Here is a 6,000-nt window from a genome sequence, read left to right as displayed (position 1 = left end):
CCACTCTTTCGATGAGATTAAATTAATTTCCCGGGAGTTCCCACTGTGGTTCGGCAGTAATGAACCCCACCAGTGTCCGTGAGGATACGGGTTTGATCCTCAGTCTCGCTCACTGGGTTAGGTATCCGGCGTTGCCGTGAGCTGTGGTGTAGGTGGCAGTCAGCTTAGACCCCGCGTTGCTGTGGCTGTGGCGAAGGCTGGCAGCTGCAGCTCGGATTCAACTCCTAGGCTGGGAACTTCCATGGGCTGCACCTGTGGTCTTAAGAAAAACATCCGTTGGGCTCAGTGGGTTAAGGATCCAGCATTGTTGCTGCAGCAGCTCGGGTCACTGTTGTGGCTCAGGTTCTATCCCTGGCCCAGGAACTTCCACATGCTGTGGGCAAGGCCGGAAAAAAATAGAAAAAGAAAAAAAAAAAAAGAAAAGCATTCCCAGATAAAGATGGAGAGAATATGCTGCTAGCCGACCTGCCTTACATAAAATATTAAAGAAGTCTTTTATTTATTTATTTATTTATTTTTATTTATTTATTTTTTTGCTATTTCTTGGGCCGCTCCTGCGGCATATGGAGGTTCTCAGGCTAGGGGTCTAATCGGAGCTGTAGCCACAGGCCTACGCCAGAGCCACAGCAACTCGGGATCCGAGCCACGTCTGCAACCTACACCACAGCTCACGGCAACGCCGGATCCTTAACCCACTGAGCAAGTACAGGGACCGAACCCGCAACCTCATGGTTCCCAGTCGGATTCGTTAACCACTGCGCCACGACGGGAACTCCCTATTTTTTTATTTAAACTTTTTTTTTTTTTCATTTTTTCAGGGCTGCACCTGAATGAAACATATGGAAATTCCCAGGCTAGGGGTGGAATCAGGGCTACAGCTGCTGGCCTCCACCACAGCCACAGTAACACTGGGTCCGAGCCCCATCTGCAACCTACACCACAGCTCACGGCAACGCCGGATCCTTAACCCACTGAGTGGGGCCAGGATCGAACCTGCAACCTCATGGATCCTAGTCGGGTTTGTTACCTCTGAGCCACAGGGGGAGATCCTGGAAGTCTTTTTAGAATTAAAAGAAATGACATCAGGTTGTAACATGAATCCATATGAAAATATAAGGAACACCAGTAATTACATAGATGATTGCTTTAAAACAGTATAAAGACACAAACATGGTAAAAAACTACACACTCATATCTTATGAGCAGCGATGAAAATCCTCAAGACATTAGCAAACACGATCCCACCAACATATAGAAAGAATTACATACCATGACAAAGTGGCATTTTTCCTAGGAATACAGCGTTGGCTTGTTTTCTGAAAATCAGTTAATGTAACGAAGTATAAAAAACACATGATCATCTCAGTAAATGCAGATGACAAAATCCAACACCCACTCATGATTTAAAAAAAAAAAACCTTGGAGTCGCCGTTGTGGCTCAGTGGTGAACGAACCCCACAAGGATCCATGAGGATGCAGGTTCGATCCCTGGCCTCGATCATGGGTTAAGGATCCAGCGTTGCTGTGAGCTGTGGTGCAGGCCGGCAGCTACACCTCTGATTTGACCCCTAGCCTGGGAATCTCCATATGCCACCTTAACAAGACAAAAGACAAAACAAAACAAAATAAAACAAAAACGGAGTTCCCGGAGTTCCCATCGTGGCGCAGTGGTTAACGAATCCGACTAGGAACCATGAGGTTGCGGGTTCGGTCCCTGCCCTTGCTCAGCGGGTTAAGGATCTGGCGTTGCCGTGAGCTGTGGTGTAGGTTGCAGACGCGGCTCGGATCCCACGTTGCTGTGGCTCTGGCGTAGGCTGGCAGCTACAGCTCCGATTAGACCCCTAGCCTGGGAACCTCCATATGCCGCGGAAGCGGCCCAAGAAATAGCAACAGCAACAACAAAAGACAAAAGACAAAAAAAAAAAAAAAAAAAAAAAAACGGAGTTCCCATTATGGCTCAGTGATTACTGAATCTGACTAGCATCCATGAGGACGCAGGTTCGATCCCTGGCCTTGCTTCCATCCCTGGTGGCTTAAGGATCCAGTGTTGCCGTGAGCTGTGGCGTATGTAGGTCACAGAGTGGCTCGGGTCTGGCGTGGCTGTGGCTGTGGTGGAGTCCAGCAGCTGTAGCTCTGATTCGACCCCTAGCCTAGGAACCTCCATGGGCTACAGGTGCAGCCCTAAAAAGCAACAAGCAAACAAACAAACAGGAGAAAACCTTGATAAACTAGGAATGGGGGGAGAACTTCCTCAGCTTGAAAACAAATATCTACTCAAAAACCTTATAATTAATACTCAGTGGTGACAGACCAGACTGCTTTTCACCTAAGATCAGGACAAAGCAAGCACGCCTGCTCTCACAGCTCTTATTCAAAATAGTGTGGGCAATTCCAACCTGGCCAATAAAGCAATAAAAAGAAAAAAAAGGCATGTGGCTGGGAACAAAAGAAGCGTCCCACCTTGCACGTGGCAGATGGTCCTAATAGAAACTCCTAAGAAAGCTCCGAAAACAAAAAGCCCAATTCTAACAAATGCGTTCAGCAAGGTCCGTGCAGAAATTCAATCACATTTTTATTTATTTTTATTTAGTTATTATTATTTTTTGTCTTTTTGCCATTTCTTTGGGCCGCTCCCACGGCATATGGAGGTTCCCAGGCTTGGGGTCGAATCGGAGCTGTAGCCACCGGCCTACACCAGAGCCACAGCAACGCGGGATCCGAGCCGTGTCTGCAACCTACACCACAGCTCACGGCAACGCCGGATCCTTAACCCGCTGAGAGAGGGCAGGGATCGAACCCGCAACCCTATGGTTCCTAGTCGGATTTGTTAACCACTGTGCCACCATGGGAACTCCTCAATCACATTTTTATATACTAACCACAAACACACGAAAATTGACATTGTAACCCCGATACCATTTACCGTTGCGCCAAAGAAAAGTAAATACTTCGGAATAAATCGAACACAATATGTACGAGATCCACGTGCTGACGATCACAGAATTTTGGTGAAAGAAATCAAAGAAGACTTTCTTTCACGGTCTGGAGGGTCTGCCGTGATCACAGATCAGACGACTAGACAGCGCATAGATTCTGTCTATGCAGGTCAATGTGCGGATTTGATGTAAATCTATCCAAAAGATCCAGCAAGTTTTGTAGACATAAACAAATATATTTAAATGCATATGAAAAAGCAAAGCACCTAGAATAGCTAAAGCAACTTTGAAAAAGAGCAGGAGACTATACTCGTTCACTTGTAATAACGGAAGAGACTGTAAAAATAGAATATATACGTGCACCAGGCCACTTGCCGTACTCCTGGAATTAAGGCGACATTGTAAATCAACCACAATCCAATAAAAACTGAAAAAAGCAGACGGGAAAGGCATTGCTTTCCCCACTGTTCAGGCTCGCTGTCCAGCTACAGCAGCGAAGATGGTGGCTGTCCTGTCGGCAGATACACACGACACAGGGGAGAGAACCCAGAAAAAGACCCACACGGTTAAGCCCAACTAAACCTTGACAGAGGGCCAGCAGCCATTCTCCCGTGGACGGATCGTGCAACTGACCGTCTGTAGGCAAAACAGGAACAAAAACCCTTGACCTCAAACTTTATACCAACATTAATTCCAAATGGATCATGAGCTTAAATGCAAAAGGTGAAACTATAGGGATTCCCTGGTGGTCCGGTGATTAGGATGCAGTGCATGCTTTGTCTTATTACTGCCCCCTACTTGTTCTTTGCATAATTTGGGGAAGAAATCCTTTGTCGGCGCTGGGAATTCTAAATAGCAGCCCCCCTCCCCTAAGTCTGGGGCTTATCGTTTTGTTTTTTTCTTTGTTTTTTGGCTGCGTCTGCGGCAGGCAGACGTTCTCCGGCCAGGCGTCAAACCTGAGCCACAGCGGTGACCTGGACCACAGTGGTTCATGATGCCAGATCCTTAACCCGCTGGGCCGCCAGGGAACTCCTGGTATTGATCTTTATATACCAATGTCTATGAGCTCATTCCTTGCACAAAACCATACAACTGGGTTTTGTATATTGATCTTCTCTCCTGCAATCAATTGTCCCAAATGCACTCCTTCTAGGAGCTCTTTGCAGATTTCATCAGCTTTTCTACAAGGACAGTTACGTTGTCTGCAAATAGGGGAATTTTTATGTCTTCCTTTTTGATCTGTATGCCTTTTATTCCCTTTCTTGGAATTGCTGCCCTGGCTGGAACTTCCAGCACAAGGCTGAGCAGAAGGGGTGAGACTGGAACTCTCCGTCTGGTTCCCGATCTTGAATAACACGTCCTCTTTCAGCCTTAAGTGTGATGGTAGCTGCTGTATGTTTTTTGCCGAAGTCTTTAAGCGGGTTGAGGAAGTGGCTGAGTTTTTCTCTAAATGCTGCCTTCTACTGCCTTTGGCACGGATGAGCAACGAGATCCTGCTGCGTGGCACTGGGAACTCCGTCTAGTCACTCAGGATGGAGCCTGATCATGTGAGGAAATAAAATGTGTACGTGCATGCGTCACTGGGTCACCTTGCTGTACCGTAGGGAAAAAAAAATTTGTATTGGGGAAATAATTACAAAAATAAAGTAAATAAAAAAAATGCTGCCTTCTACATCCACTGAGATGACCAACGTTTTTATTAATAACATGGTGAATTATAGCGATTTTTTTTTTTTTTTTTTGCATTTTTGCCTTTTCGCCTTTGCTAAGGCCACTCCGGCGGCATGTGGAGGTTCCCAGGCTAGGGGTCAAATCGAGGCTGTAGCCGCCGGCCTGCACCACAGCCACAGCCACGCAGGATCTCAGCCACGCCTGCGACCTCCACCACAGCTCACGGCAACGCCGGATCCTTTACCCACTGAGGGAGGCCAGGGATCGAACCCGAGACCTCATGGTTCCTCGTCGGATTCACTTCCACTGCGCCGCGGCAGGAACTCTGGTAGCTTCCTTATTATGCCTTCTTTGGGGGTTTTGGTATCAAAAGTCACGCTGGCCTCCAGGAAGAGCTGCAAATTTTTCCCTTGCGGTGACCGAATCCCACATCCTCTCTTCATTCCCACTGAAGCCCTAACCCCCAAGGGGGCCGTATTTGGAGACGAGGCCGCCTACGAGGCGCTAAAAAATTCAATGGAGTCACAAGCGTGGGGTCCTGGCCCGGGAGGATGGGTGACACTCCAAGAGGAAGAGTCACCTTGGCCGGCGCTCACGCTGCCAAGGGCACAGCAAGGCAGAAGGCGGCTAAGGCGGAAGGCAGCTGCTGAGAGCCAGGAGGAGGGCTGTCACCAGCAACCAAATTGGCAGGAACCTTAGTTTTGGGCTTCCTAGCCTCTAGAACTGTGAGAAAACAAATTCCTGCTGTTTAAGCCATTCAGTCTATGGGATTTTGTTACGGCCGCCTAAACAGACAGAGACATCCAAAAAATGTTTATTTTGTTTTAATTTAAAAAATTTGTTTTGCTTTTTAGGGCCACACCTGCAGCCTATGGAAGTTCCTAGGCCAGAGGACAGGTTACAACAGCCACCCAGCAACGCCAGATCCCTGCCTGTGGAGCAGGGCCAGGGATTGAACCCACATTCTCACGGACACTAGTCGGGTTCATCACCCATTTGAGCCCCAACAGGAATCCCCCAAAACATTTTATGTAACTTGAGTTCTTTTGAACGTATTTCCATTCCAGAATTCTGGAAGCGTCTGAGTAGAACTGGTAGTATTTTCCCACCAGATACTGGGCAGAGGCTGCCACACAGGCCTGGCGTTTTCTTCACGGTTACGCTTTTAATCCCAGATTCATTTTCTTCCACGGATGCGGGCTTTTTCAGATGTCTCCTTCTTGCCCTTGGGGCTTGTGCGGAATTTCCTCATTCCCAAGTTGTCCAGTTGTTTGGCATGAAGTTGGTGGTGATAATTCCTCATTAGCCTTTTAACGTGTGTCGAATCTCAGCGATGTCGCCTCCGTCATCCTCTCTTTTCTTTTTGTGTCTTTTTAGGGCCGAACCCGCGGCA

Source organism: Sus scrofa, chromosome 12 (genome assembly GCF_000003025.6).
Source record: "Sus scrofa isolate TJ Tabasco breed Duroc chromosome 12, Sscrofa11.1, whole genome shotgun sequence".
Taxonomy (NCBI): domain Eukaryota; kingdom Metazoa; phylum Chordata; class Mammalia; order Artiodactyla; family Suidae; genus Sus; species Sus scrofa.
The sequence above is the reverse complement of the archived record's forward strand: the minus strand, read 5'-3'. Positions refer to the sequence as shown.